The following is a 14743-nucleotide window of genomic DNA, read 5'->3' as shown; positions in this document are numbered from 1 at the left end:
TTTAAAGACTACAAGGCAAATGGTTATTTAAAACAGTACTAGCTTTTACACTTTTTTTTTTTTGGTTAATAGGGACTTCACACTTGTCTCCAGTCCAGAATTTTACTGTTTCATTAGAGATGGAGACGTGTAGACTTTTTTTTCTAGGTTTGCCTTTAACTCTGATCCTCTGGATCTCAGCCTCCTAAGTAACTGGAATATTAGGTGTGAGCTTCCAGCACCCAGCTTTGGGAATGCATTGGGGTTTTTTTTTGTTGTTGGTTTGTTTTTGAACTGAGGGTCAATGCACTGTCACTGGGCTTATGTACTCAAGGCTGGTGTTCTACCACTTGTACTACACCTCCAGTCCATATTTTGCTGGTTAATTGGAGAGTTTCATGGACCTTCTTGCCCCGGCTGGCTTTGAACTATGATCTCAGCCTCCTGAGTAGCTAGGATTACAGATGTGAGCCACTGTCACCCAGCCCCCCTCATTTTTTCCAGTCCTGGGGCTTGAACTCAGGGCTTGGGCACTATCCTTGGGCTTTCCTCAAGGCCAGCACTCTACTACTTGAGCCACAGTGCCACGTCTGGCTTTTTCTGCTTATGTTGGAATGTCACAGACCTGTAAAAACAAAACAGCTTTTTCTGCAAACATGAGCTCTAGCACGGAACCCAAGAAATGACTGCAGTATCATTGTGTCATGGTGGTGGTGACTTTTATGTATTAATATGGAGGATGGGTTTTATTTTGTTTTTGCTCAGTCATGGGGCTAGAACTCAGGGCCTGAGCACTGTCCTTGGGCTTTCTCAAGGCTAGACCTCTACCACTTGAGCCACAGCACCACTTCAACTTTTTCTATGTATGTGGTAACAAGGAATCAAATCTGGGTCTTCATGCCTGAACACCTGGCCCCTATTTTGGCCTTTTTTTTTTTTTTTCAGAAAAATAGTCAAAAGCACTGGTGACTCAAGTCAATCATCATAGCTATTCAGAAGATTGAGATATGAGGATACTAATTCAAAGCCAGCCACAGCTCCACTCTCTGTTTTCTGGTTGTTAATTGGAGATAAAAGCCTCATGGGTTTTCATGCCTATATGGGCTTCAAAATGTAATTGTCAGATCTCAGCCTCCTGAGTAGCTAGGATTACAGGTACTGGTGGGTCTAGTCTTTTCACTGGGGTGTGGGAGGCCTTGTTTAACTGAAATTCCATGATAACATTTCAAAAGAATACAATTGAACATCTCAAGTTACACAGTATTTTGATTTGAGTTCAGGGCCTGGATACTGTCCTTGAGTTTGTTGTTGTTGATTTGTTTTTATCTTTTTGCTCAAGACTGGCGCTCTATCACTTGTGCCACCACTCCACTTCTGGCATTTTTAGTAGTTAACTGGAGATGAGTCTCACAGACAGCAAGAAACTGCTGGTTCATGCCTGAGATCCTCGCTACTCAGAAGGCCGAGATCTGAGGATCGTGGTTCAAAGCTAGCTAGAGCAGGAAAGCCCATGACACTCATCTTCAATCAATCACAGAAAACTGGAAGTGGAAATGGCTTTGTGGCTCCAAGTGATAGAGGGCTAGCCTTGGGCTGAATGTCTCAGGAACAGCGCCTAGGACCAGAGTTCAAGCCTCATCACTGACCAAAAGAGAGGTGTGTGTGGGGGAAATCAAAGACTTTCCTTCCTCAGCTGGCATGGAAATGTGAACCTCAGATTCCATCCTCCTATGAAGCTAGGAATACAGGTATGAGCCACAGCACCAGGCTATTTTGGTTTTGTTTTGCATTTTTCCCTATGTGTGCTTGCCTATGGGGACTGTCATATGGCTTTTACTTCAGTGGTTCCAGAGAAAAATCTTAAAATGTAGTCCAGGCTGATGCTTGAACCCATGATTCTGATGCTGCAGTCTCACAATGGCTGAGATTACAAATATGTACTATCACTTGGAAATTTAATTTTTAGAGCATTTCTGATAATCTAAGAGATATTCATTTTTATTAAAGAATTTATTAACATTGATTTTTACATCAGATTTCAAATGATGTGTTTAACAAACAAGTATTCAAGAAGGGAATCTCTACATACAATCACTGGCACTTAGTTTTTAGAACAATCAAAATAATCAAAATTAGGCTAAGGGTTTGTATGTCATAGATACATATTAATCTATATAATAAAACTTTATGTCTAGAGTCTTAAGTTTTTTTTTTTTTGCCAGTCCTGGACTTGAGCTCAGGGCCTGAGCACTGTCCTTGGACTTTCTCAAGGCTAGAGCTCTACCACTTGAGCCTCAGCACCACTTCCGGCTTTTTCTATATATGTGGTACCAAGGAATCGAACCCGGGTCTTTGTGCATGCTAGGCAAGCACTTTAACCACTAGGCCAAACTCCCGGCTAAAGTCATAAGTTTTTATCTCTATGTAGTTATGTTTATATTTCCTATACCATGTCCATAGCATTGGGTCTGCAAATATTGAGTCCTTGCTCTTGTACCATTTGGATATAATAGTCACATATTAAGGATACCATGTGCCTTTTGTTCCTTTGGTCTTGACTTGTCTCACTTAACATGATTTAGTCTAGATTCATCTACTTCCTTGCAAAGGCCATTATTTTATCTTTTCTGTTGGCTATGTAGAATTTCATTGTATACATATATACCACATTTTCTGTATCCATTCATCTGCAGTAGGGCATCTCGATTGTTTCCATCACCTGGCTATTGTGAATAGTGCAGAGATGAACATAGCTGAGCAGGTGTCCTTATCATATCTTGGGTTATGATGTTCAGGGTAGATGCCCAGAAGTGGTATGGCGGGATCGTAGGGAAGATTAATTTTCAGTTCGTTAAGAAACCTCCACACTGCTTTCCAGAGTGGCTGAACTAGTTTACATTCCTACCAGCAGTGTAGTAGGGTTCCTTTTTCTCCACAAGCCTGTCAGCATGTGTCATTGTCTGAGTTCAAAATCTTGGCCATTCTTGTTGGGGTAAGGTGGTATCTTAGGGTTGTTTTTATTTGCATTTCCTTTATGACCATAGATGATGAACATTTTCTCATATGCTTTCTGCCATTTTAATCTCTTCTGATAAGTCTCTCTTTAGTTCCCTTGCCCATTTAGTGAATGGTTTATTGGGTTTTCGGGGGATTAGTTTCTTGAGTTCCCTGTAGATACTGGATATTAAGTATTTGTCAGATGTATTGTTGGTGAATATCTTTTCCCAGTTGGTTGGCTGTCTCTCTACTTTTGTGGCTATGCTTTTATCTGTACAGAAACATTTTATTTTCAGGTAGTCCCATTTATCGAGTCTCTCTGCAATCTGTTGTGACCCTGGGATTCTGTTCAGGAACCTTTTGCCTGTGCCTATGAGTTCCAGTGTCCTCCTACTCTATCATGTAGCAGTTTCACAGTTTCTGGTCTGACACCGAGGTCTTTGACCCACTTTGAGTTAATGCTTGTGCATTAACATTAACATTGGGTATCCTAAGTAGTCATATTAATGCTTTAAAAGATTCCCAAAGATGAAAAGAATATTTTGAACACAAGATCCATTTTACACTTAAGCACTATTTATATTCTTACATGAAAAATGCTTCCTTCTTACTAAAATATGTTCTTGTACAACCACAATCATCCTATTTCTTCACAAACAACTAAAACAAGCAATTGAAAGCTGGGTGCCAGTGGCTCACATCTGTAATCCTAGCTGCTCAGGAGGCTGAAATCTGAGGATCATAGTTCAAAGTCAACTCAGGCAAGAAAAGTCCATGAGACACTTATCTCCAATTAACTACTGAAAAAAAAATCAAAAGTGGAGGTCAAAGTGGCTCAAAGTGGTAGAGCACTAGAGCTTTGAGGATCAAAGTTCAGGGACAGCTCCCAGGCCTGAATTCAAGCCCCAGGACAGGCATATAAATAAATACATACATACATACATACATACATACATACATACATACGAAGCATTATGACTGAGGACTTCATAAGGTGATCAGAACATAAGCCCCAAGCATGCCCCTTGCAAGTGGTAGTCATGTCAGAAGAAGGGATGTTGAAAATTGTGGCCCAGGATGTGTAGCCCCTCTCTGAAGCAGGTCCATAATCTCACTGTCCTACGGCAGTGGTAGTGAAGCATCAATCTTGCTGGCAATTTCTGTTTTTGACATTTGCTCTAGGGGCAGAACATATAACGAGAGCATTATCAATATTGATCTTTCTACAGGGCTGTTGTTATGCACTGCATCATGAAATATCTCTGGATGGGGGCAAAGTCCCTCTACTGTCCTGACAGAGACTGGCCATGTGGATATTTTTAGGTCAGGTGATCACATTTCAGAAAGTGAAGCTTGGCTTTTGTCATAGCTCAGAGCTCTGGTCTGAGTACATCTTTGGATTTGCTAAGCACACTCCTTGTACATGTTGTAAAAGAAAGCCATCTTGCATAAATAACTTTCTGTATTAAAAATAATTGGGGAAAAACTATAACAAAGGTCAATAGCCCCCCGCTTTTTGGGGGTGTTGGGGTTCATATTCAGAGTCTCACACTTGCCAGGCTGGCACTTTACCGCTTGAGCCATACCCTCAGCCCCCTTTTTTTTTGCCTGAGGCTGACCTGGATCCCAGTCCTATTTTCATCTCCTGCTTATCTGCTTGTTAAGGGAGATGGAGTTTTTCTGGCCATGAACACAAGGACTTCCAACACTACTTACAAAGCTGTGACAAGGAATTATCTCCATCAACAGCCAAGAATGTTTTGGTGGGTTTTTTTTGCCAGTCCTGGGACTTGAACTCAGGTCCTGAGCACTGTTCTTGAGCTTTCTCAAGGCTATTGCTCTACCACTTGAGCCACATCACCATTTCCAGCTTTTTCTATGTATGTGGTACTGAGGAATCAAATCTGGGTCTTCCTTCATGCTAGGCACTCTACCACTAGGCCCAACTCCTGGCCCCCACGAATCTTTTTTTTTTGCCAGTCTTGGGCTTGGGCTCAGGGCCTGAGCACTGTCCTTGGACTTTCTCAAGCTAGAGCTCTACCACTTGAGCCTCAGCACCACTTCCGGCTTTTTTCTATGTATGTGGTACCAAGGAATCAAACCCGGGTCTTCATGCATGCTAGGCAAGCACTCTATCACTAGGCCAAACTCCAGGCCCGCCCCCCAAGAATCTTAAAGCAACAGATTTTAAATCCTTTGGGAGGGATTAAGGAGGGAATTAAATGAGAAGAAAAGGAATCAAAAGGGAACTCAATTACTGAGGATCTAACCCAGGCTTACACTTGCCAAGAAGTACTCTTCCACTGAGCTACATATATAACACACGTTTGTTGTTTGACTGTGGTGAATATATTTCCATTCTAGAGACATTTGTTCAACAGCCTATATGCCTAGAAGTGAATTCTCCAGGACTTAGGCTGTATTTGCGACTTGGGACATTATGCATTCACAGGTCTGACTGCAGGAAATAGCATTCAGAAATGTTCTGGTGTTTTCATGGTATGATGTTTAAAAAGAGGAAATGATTCCCAAGAGCTATACTTCTGTTTGGGGGTAGTATTTTCCCCAAATTCATGCCCTCCTCTAACCCCCTGAAACTTAGACTGTGACCCTATTTTTCAACACAGGTAGTTACTGAGGTTTTTCTGGTAGAGTGTTGGCTTTAATTCTAGTGGCTGGTATAAGACTGTCACAAGAAAGAGGTGATGGGAGCCAAGGCTTTACAAACTCTCAAAGCTTGAGAAAGGCATTCTCACATCAGTCCTGAGCCATAAACAAGCTTGTCCACCCCTGAAGAATGGGGAGAGAAAACTACAGCAACCTTGACAAGTACTGCATCCCAAAGCTGACTTTGGAAGACAGACAAAAACAGATGTAGAACTCAGGGGCCAGGAGAGAATTCTAGACAAAGGGAAAGGTGAGGAAAGAAGTTGCAGTGTCACTGTAGCAGGGGGAGCCTATGTGACAGGTCTATGTCAGCAGAATGGGTCATCCTGTTTGCAGTCCTCCACCCAAAAGCTGCATGCTTGAGAGCTGTGGTGTCACCAAGCGATATCCTATGGGTTTCAGCATATAATTTAGCTTCCATTTCTTCTCACATTGCTTTTTTTCTACTGAAAAAAATGTTTTCACTTTATGTCTTTGTTCCAACCTACATGTTTTATTCATGTTCTCATGGTGGTGTATTAGAGAATTAATTCTGTCTTCCAGGAAGACAGAAACTTCCCTTTGTGTTCTCTGAAGCAAACCACATCCATCTTTGAGCTCATTACTGGGGTGTCTGTGACAGGAGCAAACTCTGCTACTTAGGGCCATGTGGGTAGGAAAGGCTGGAACTGCTTCTGACTAATATGTTTGCTTCTAAAAAAAAAATACGTGGCATAGGAACTGCAGTGGAAGAATCTAGAATTCGCGCTCAGGATTGTCCATTAGGATGGAATGAAGTTATCTCTGGGGCTCTGTATTTAAACTGGTTGGAAATGTTTTAGCATTGTAGAATTGGTCTTCTCTTCTTTTTAAAAGTACTTAAAAAAAAAGGGTTGGGGAGTGGCCTAGTGGTAGAGTGCTTGCCTAGCATGCACAGAGCCCCAGGTTCTATTCCTTGGTACCATATACACGAAAAAAGCTGGAAGTGGTGCTGTGGCTCAAGTAGTAAAGCAATAACCTTGAGAAAAACCCAAGGACAGTTGGGTGCAGTGGCTCATGCCAGTAATCCTAGATATTCAGGAGGCTGAGATCTGAGGATGACAGTTCAAAGCCAGCCCAGGCACTCAAGTCCATGAGACGCATATCTCCAATTAACCACCAGAGAACCAGCTCAGGGACAGTGCTGAGGCCCACAGTTCAAGCACCACAACTGTCAAAAAAAAAATCCCAAGGACAGTGCCCAGGCCCTGAGTTCAAACTCCAGGCCTGGCAAAATAGGGACAGGCCATTTTTGGGGCTTGACTTCAGGGCCTTGGTGCTGTCCCTGAGCTTTTGTGCTCAAGGCAACCACTTGAGCTACAGCACCACTTCCAGCTTTTTCTCTTCATGTGGTACAGAGGAATTGAACCTAGGACTTCATACTTTGTCAGTAAACCACATTCCCAGCCTGAACATAGCTTTTCTAACACCTTGATTTTTATCTCAGATACTTTCATTTTCATTTTGCACTTCCAAATATTGTGTGTGTGTGTGTGTGTATGTGTGTGTGTGCCAGTTTTGAGACTATGCTTGGGCACTGTCCCTTAGCTTCTGTGTTTACGGCTGGCACTCTACTACTTGAGCTACAGCTCTATTTCTAGCTTTTTGGTGGATAATTGGAAATACGAATCTCACAGAGATTCCAACTGTGATCCTCCGATCTCAGCCTCCTGAGAAGTTAAGATTACAGGTAGTGAGACATGGGCACCTGGCCAGTCTACATTTTTTTTTCTTTGACAGAGCTGGGGTTTGAACTTAGAGCCTGGGTTCTGTCCCTGTACTTTTGTGCTCAAGACTAGGGCTGTACAACTGAGTCACAACTTGGAGGTAAGAGTTTCATGGACCTTATTGCTTGGGCTTGCTTTGAATCATGATCCTCAGATTTCAGCTTCCTGGGTAGGTGGAATTACAGGTGTAAGCCACTGGTACCCAGCTCATAATCAACTATTTTAAAACATTTTCAATAATCAGATTTGTTGTGGCAGTTCCAAGGAACAAATTTATCCAGTCATTTCAGATGAACCACCAACTACTTTATCAACCTTCTGTCCCATGATTCCTGTCACTTTCAACTTGGTACTTGATTTTCCTTACATTCATTGGATGCTGTGGCATGTAGCTTTTCCTTTAAAACGTTGGTGTGTGTGTGTTGGTAGTGGATGGGATAGTGAGGCCTCCCTATTTTCTCCTCTGGAGATAACCCAAATGATTTTGATGCAGGGATCAAGCTGAAAGGTATTAATCAAGGCAAAGAATACAGTAGTTTCATGATTGCCTGGCTTACAAAACATACTTACTTTAGTGACTTGCTAAGAATCTCTTTGATCTACAGATGGTTTTCCTTATAGAGCAGAAGAAATAAGCAAACTCTGGAGATTCGACTTGCACTTTTCGTAGGTTCTCTGCTGATCCTGCCGTTTTGGTTGTTATTTCCTTGGATGAAGTTATCTTCCCTTGTTCACCAGGGCTAGGTTACTTACTGGCTACAGAGTGGACCCTTTCAGATTATGGTCCACCGTGCTTTCTTAAGAATTACGCAACAAATGCGCTCTTCCTGTCTAAAGCTTTGGCGGCATGCCTGAGCCTACTGTACTATTGAGAGGACCCATTCCACTATATATACATATATAATTACTACTGCTTGAGTGTGTTCCAGTTGGGAAGCATCAACTGTACCACTTGACTCCCTCTTCCAGTTCAGCCTTCTACTGAGTCAGTGAAGCCCCGTGGACTTTTCTGCCAGCCCGTTTGCATCCTCCAGGCCTCGGCCTCTGTGCGGAGCTGGGATTCCAGGTGTGGAGCCCGTGTATTTCGATTCCTCCCCGACGGCCGTTATCTCCCAGGGCTCCAGACTTTAGATCCACGTGGAGGCGACGACTGCGGGCCCGGCCTGCCCGGATGCGCTCGGCGCCCGTCGGGACATCACAGGGCCGCGTCCCCGGGCCTCCCCCGAGGTCAGGGCCCTGCCGGGCTGCGGGGCCGCGGGCCGCGCGTCCGCACACTCGCCCCCGGCCCCCGCCGTCGTGGAGGGCCAACTTTCCGTCCTCGCCCCTGAGAAAAGCCGAGGGGGGGGTCCCTTCGAGGTCGCCTTCGGGGGGTGGCGGGGCTGCTCTCCCAGGCGCTTTCCCGGGGTCCGGGGGCGCGGTCGCCGCGCGTGGACCCGACAAGTCCGCGCTCCACGGCACCGCGCGAGGTCGAGGTCGAGGGTCGCGGAGGCCGCGCCGTCGCCTGACGTCACTTCCGGCCGGGTCCAAGATGGCGGCGGCGCGGCCGCGGTTGCCGGGGCGGGTGGACCAGCGGCGGCGGCGGCGGCGGCTTCGGGCGCGCGAAGGCGCAGGTGAGGGCGGTGGGGCCGGGACGCCGGGTGCGGGGCAGGCGACGGTGTCGGGCGGTGGCGGGGGGCGGGGAAGGCACGCCGGGGACCGGGCGTCGCGGGGCCCCGGGGCCGTCGGACGCGCCCCCTCCGAGGTCCGGGACGCGACAGGTTGATGGGGCCGGGGGGAGGGGGGCGCGCGGGACGAGGTGCGGATCTCCGGGTCGGGGTCCCCGCGGCGGAGTTGGGGTTCACTCGGCGGCGGTGCGGGGGTCCCCAGGGGCCGCCCCGGGGCTGTCAGCTCGCGGCGCTTTTCTCTTTTGTGTCGTGAGTGCGCCTTCCGCCCCCGTGCCTCGGTTTCCCCCGCAGGGAACCGCTCCCGCTCCCCCCGGGTCCGCCGGCCCCCTGTGTGTGCCTGTGTGACACGCACTTGTCTCCGCACTCGTCCTTTCCTCACTGAAGCCATCCGCGAACCTCGTTCCGCGGGCGGCAATGGGACAGCAGCAAAGCAGCACAGGCCAGCGTTCTCCAACCCCCGAGGGTCCTCTCCATCCACGCCGGGACCACCCACCCCAGACCCCCCAAGCCGACCGGAGTCAGGCCCGGGCCGGGAAACCCCGCCACAGCCAGCCTGGAAGCCGCGTTTCCCCAACGGCACAGCTGAATTTCCTCTGACAAGCGAGGTTCCGGTTGCCTTTTACGCTAGGTGGAGGGTTTTTTTTTGGGGGGGGGGGGAGTACTTGAGACGTGGACCCCCTTTGGCCGGATCCCTGGAATCCATCCTCAGAACCCTTTCGTCACAGGACACCGAAATGATGGTCCCCGGAGCAGTTCTTTGCCCCTTTAAACCCGACTAAAATCTACCTTAGGATTTTTTGGATCCCCTGGGTTTATTGGTAAATGACTGCAACGATTTCAACACCCACCACTTCTCTTTCCCAACCTTTTTACCTACAGTAGCACCCGCCTTCATTTCCATTTGGTCAGCTGTTTGTATTTAAACATGTGGATTCACCCCTCCTTTTTTTTTTTTTGGTGGGTGCCAGGTCTGGGATTTGAACACCTCCATCACCACCTCCAGCTCTTTGCTGGTTGATTAGAGCTAAAAGTCTCAAAGATTTGTCTGCCTGGGCTGGCTTCAAATCGTCATCCTCCAGGTCTCAGCCTCCTGAGTCGCTAAGACCACAAACTTGAGCTACTGGTGTCCAGTGGTTTCTCCTTTTTTTTTTTTTAAATTAGGAAACGTGGGTAGAAAAAAGTACTAGGGATGATAAAATGAGAGATAAAATGTATTTCTTTGTGGTTTTGAAACGGTGCCCAGCTGTGGTCTCAAAAGCCACTGGAGGCTTTTTTGTGTGTGTGTGTGGGGGGGTCATGGGGCTTGAACTCTGGGCCTGGCATTGTCCTTGAGCTCTTCGGCTCAAGGCTACCACTTCCCCCTTACTAGTGTTAGATTGGAGATCAGAGTCTCTAGCACTTTAGTGCCCTGGGCTGGCTTGGAACCTCATCCTCAGACCTTAGCCTCCTAAGTAGCTAGGAGGTTACAGGTGTGAGCCAGCACCTCCTGGCGGAAGTCTTTCTTATTTGTAAACATTCCATTTGGCGGAAATATTTTTCATGAAATCTTTTTCATGAGAAATCTTCATTTATCCTTAAGAATGCAAAGATAATTTTATCAAACCATTTTACTTCAAGCTATGGAAAAGGATATAGGAATTGATCACAAAGGTGTTTGCAGATTTCACGGGGTTTATTTTAGCCTCACAGCCTTTTGGTTTGAATTAAATCAGTGAGTATATTAAACTGCTTAGGAAAGGGTCAGCCGCAGAATAATAATGCCTAAAGCATGCTTGCTTTGTGGAAGGCAGTTTCTTTTGGAATATTCATTCAGGTTTTCTTATTTTGTAGATGGTGCTTGAAATAATAGAGTGTAATCTGTAGTAACCTATTAGTTTTGTAAGTAGAGAACATGTCACAGTATTCTTACTGTAGAATAACTGGAAGATAGTAAAAAGCATAAAGGGAGAGGAGGAATTGGCCTTAACCATCCCTCTCCAAAGATAACCATTGTTGGTAAATCTTATATCTCTGTTGGTGTGCATGCATGTTTATATATTTGTAAACACACAGGATGTCCTGTGTATATTGATTGTAACCTGTCTTCCTTCATGATATTGTGAGCCTCACCTGTTCATCGGTGTGCTGTTTAATGGTTGTCTGAAATGTGGATGGGCCATAAGTTACTAATCAATTCCCTATTGATCCCTCAGGTTTCTGAAGCCCGAGATTCACTTTTCATTAAAATGAAGCTTTTTTTTTTTTTCCTACAAGGAGCTTTAAAGTTCTTCAATCTCACATATAAAAAACATACATTCTATATTTTAGCATCTCAGTACACATTTTTCTGGCAGGTACAGTCCTAAGGTAGCACATTCTGCTCCCTGTCTTTTCTCAGATCTGTGCAGTTATGTACATGACTGTGCACAATTTCTTTTGATGATTATTATACTTTAGATGTTTATTCATGAGACTGTCCTTTAAACTGCTCATCTCTTTTCAAGTTCCAAGGAAATGATTTACAAATCTCTTAGGTACTGCTAAATTATTTTCTAGGATGGAAAGCATCTTAGGTTATTTACTATTTTCATGTCTTCTGAATCACTTTTCATATTTTTAATACCCATCGCAGAAAAAAAATAGGAAGCACCCCAAACTGTGGGTTTCCCCTAGAAACCTCCATTGTGAGGAGTGGAAGAGAAGTGTAGATGTGGAAATGATCATTTGTGAGGGCCAGCAGCAGGAGTTTCTGGGTGGTGGGGGAACTTACCTGCCCGTCTTTGGAAATGCCTGCTCTGCTTATGTGTGTCTTGAACCATCACTGTATACACCACCCTTTGCAGCATTTGTTTAGAGATTGTATTATGTCCTGGTTCTCTCCTTTTGAAGTCAGAAGTTTCTAGTTGGAGCTGTAAGAAATCATCTTTATAGAGCTGACAGGCTGGAAGCTGTGGACTCCATTGGTTGGATTCTATTAAGCAGGGTTTCTCAGCTCTGAGCTGTTAACATTTGGACTGGCTCACTCCTGGTTTGGAGAGGGAGGACTGTTGCACACTGTAGAACATTTAAGCGCTTCCTTTTCCTGCCTATGGGGTGTCTCTTGTATCACCCCTCCCCAACCCCCACCATGATGATGACAGGAAATAAAGTCTCCAGACATTCCCAAAGTACATTCCTGTGTGCAAGGGGCCACAAAATTAAGCGGTTCTCAGCAGGTACATTAAAGGCTACATTCAAGGAATGCTCCTCTGACTGAATGGTTTAATGGCTGAAGCACTGGAAAAATTGTAAAAGAACTGCAATAATAGATGGTGTGTGCTATACCTGGAAGGTAGGGGCTACTTGCACTGCCCCAGTTCCTTCTACCTTTTGTTTCTGGGACTTTGTGAGTGGTCACTTTGAGCAAGTTTTGCATCCACCTCCTTAGGTGACAGAAATAAAGCAATGTAAGAAACCATGGAGATGCTGAAGTGTTCATGACATGGGATTGGCATTCTTAGTGTGCAGATTAAATTATACAATTTGAATAAATTTGCATCAGTGATGCCTAGTGAATAGCGTAAACATGTCCATTGTACTGTCTTTTCTTTTAGAAAATGAGAACTATTGGAGTAACCCCTTAAAGATAGAACTTGATATGTTATTATTTAAAATGAAAGTTTGTGGATCTTCATGGAATGCATGTATCAGTAATGCACTAGTGTAGGTTGTTTATACTGGATTTTTGTTCTGGAATAAGAAGTGTCTAGACATAACACATAAGGAAGGATCTCTGTGGGAGCTGCATGTGCTAATAGGGTAGCTTTCACTGGAATGAACAAATCTTTTTTTTCATGGCAGTGGGGTAAATATGCTTTCAGAGACGGAATTGTGAAATTGCAAGTTAGAGTTAGAATTACTATATGTATTGGATATATGATACCTTTGGAGTGAAATATGCTTGGAATATTTTTCCAAGCCCTGCATAGTATTTATGACAGTCTGATCCATGTCACACCTATGCTGTGTTTGTATTTATTAGGCCTTTGGAATACGAAATGAAGGGGATGTCAGTGAATACTTACATATTTTTCAGCTATTTTGGAGGGAAGAATATTTTACAGCCTTTGCAATAAATCATATATTAAATTTTGCTATGAACGAACAGAATTACTTTTTGCACAGTTCTCGTGAAATATAGAAAACTGGGGAGCTTTATTACTGGGCAGCCAGTATGGAAGCAGCTAAACCTATACATTTTATAATTGCTTATTGGTAGTTTTTCTAAGTCTTGGTTAAACACTGGCAGGAACAGTTCTGTGGTACTATCATATAAGTTAAATGATGCCATGAAAATTGGCAAAGAACTTTGGGAATCCCCAAACCTGCATATACTTTAGGATAAAATATGTATATTTTCTAAGATCTTAAGACAGTATAAGTTAAGCATATTCTGAAAGCCCTGGTTTTATGGTAACCCTGTAGGACTAATCAAAAGGAAGCCTCTTAGGGTAAATATAGACTTTTTTTCTGTGAGTCCAGGGCTGTATGCTCTTGAGCCATACCCCTAGCTACATTTTTCATTGCTAATTGTGAAGCTCTCTTTTCCATTGGTTAGGAGAAGTGGTGTGAACACTGCTGGAGATGGAAATAATTCAGAAGCAGGTCCTGTGGTGATGTAGTGGAGCAGCTTTCTGGGTGTATATGTGCATGTGGAGGGGGTTGGTTGAGCACCTCATACTATCCATAAAGTGACATCACCTTTACCTCCTCTTAGCAGGTCAAGAATATGTAAGCAATTTCATGCTTTCAGAAATCAGCAGTAACATTTTTCTCTTATTACAGCAGGTCATGAGCAATAATTTGGCACAGTTGTTCACTCCTGCATGGAGTCCTTGGGCCTTTTGATCTTACTGGTTTTTGTTCTCTCTTGAACAAAGAAAGAGGCAGCTAATTTTCAAGTCCTTTCTGTGCCATTCACAAAGTCAGATCTGTGTCCTCTACTCTTTCTGGCTACTTTTCCAACCTCGGTAATTCCTTGAGCACCCCTTTGGAACTGAAGACTTAGGAATCTCTACACCAAGTGCTATGCCTGAGTATGCAGAGACCATGGCTGACTGAGCTTTCTGTGGAGTGTCTGGTCTTTCCTCAGAGTTACTCTCCAAAATACCTCTGCAGATATGTTCAAGCTCAGTCTTGTATTCAGCCACATCCATGCTTCGGGCTGTCTTTCCTTTCTGTTCTTCCTCCACTCTATTGCCGCTTCTGCTTCCAGCTGTTTTCTGTGGTTCAGACACTGATTATTATTAGCTTGTATTCTTTCTTTTTTTTTCTTTTTCCCTGTCAGTCATGGGTTCTTAACTGTTATGTCTGCCCCATCTTTCTGGCTACCCATGTCTTTCTGGTTGCCCACTTGACTCCTTCCTATCTACTTAACCTTCCTTATGTATTCAGCTGTTTTATTTACAGTACAACCTCAGTGAGAAGCACTTGGTCGCCCATCTCAGCCACCTAAAGCAGCTTTCTGACAGGCTATGCTGGAACTGACTTGCTTCCTGCTGAACCCTTGCTTTCAGGATTCCTCTTACACCTTTTGCTGTAGACCTTCAGGACTTTGGCTAGAGAGACTTGCCCCCAGAGTCATCTTCCAGGTTTCACCTGGAGCTCAAGCCTCCCCTGACTGTCCCATTCTTGACTGTGGAGATTTTCCTGGGGGCCAGCTAACACAGGAGC

At 44.6% G+C, this 14743-nt stretch overlaps 1 protein-coding gene across 3 annotated transcripts in view; it reads left to right on the top strand.

The window, feature by feature from the left end:
- The first annotated feature begins 8912 nt into the window (after window positions 1-8912).
- The window catches only part of Prdm2 (PR/SET domain 2), a 95277-nt gene continuing 89446 nt past the window's right edge, over window positions 8913-14743 (top strand). For 2 of the 3 annotated variants that reach the window (XM_090335777.1, XM_090335778.1), the window contains exon 1: window positions 8913-8998. The gene's annotated coding sequence lies outside the window, so the exon portion shown is untranslated. The remainder of the gene's footprint in view (window positions 8999-14743) is intronic. The other variant, XM_090335780.1, reaches the window with a different exon arrangement.

Source organism: Megascapheus bottae, chromosome 6 (genome assembly GCF_031878675.1).
Source record: "Megascapheus bottae isolate mThoBot1 chromosome 6, mThoBot2.hap1, whole genome shotgun sequence".
NCBI lineage: Eukaryota > Metazoa > Chordata > Mammalia > Rodentia > Geomyidae > Megascapheus > Megascapheus bottae.
This window is presented reverse-complemented; position numbering and strand designations above follow the sequence as displayed.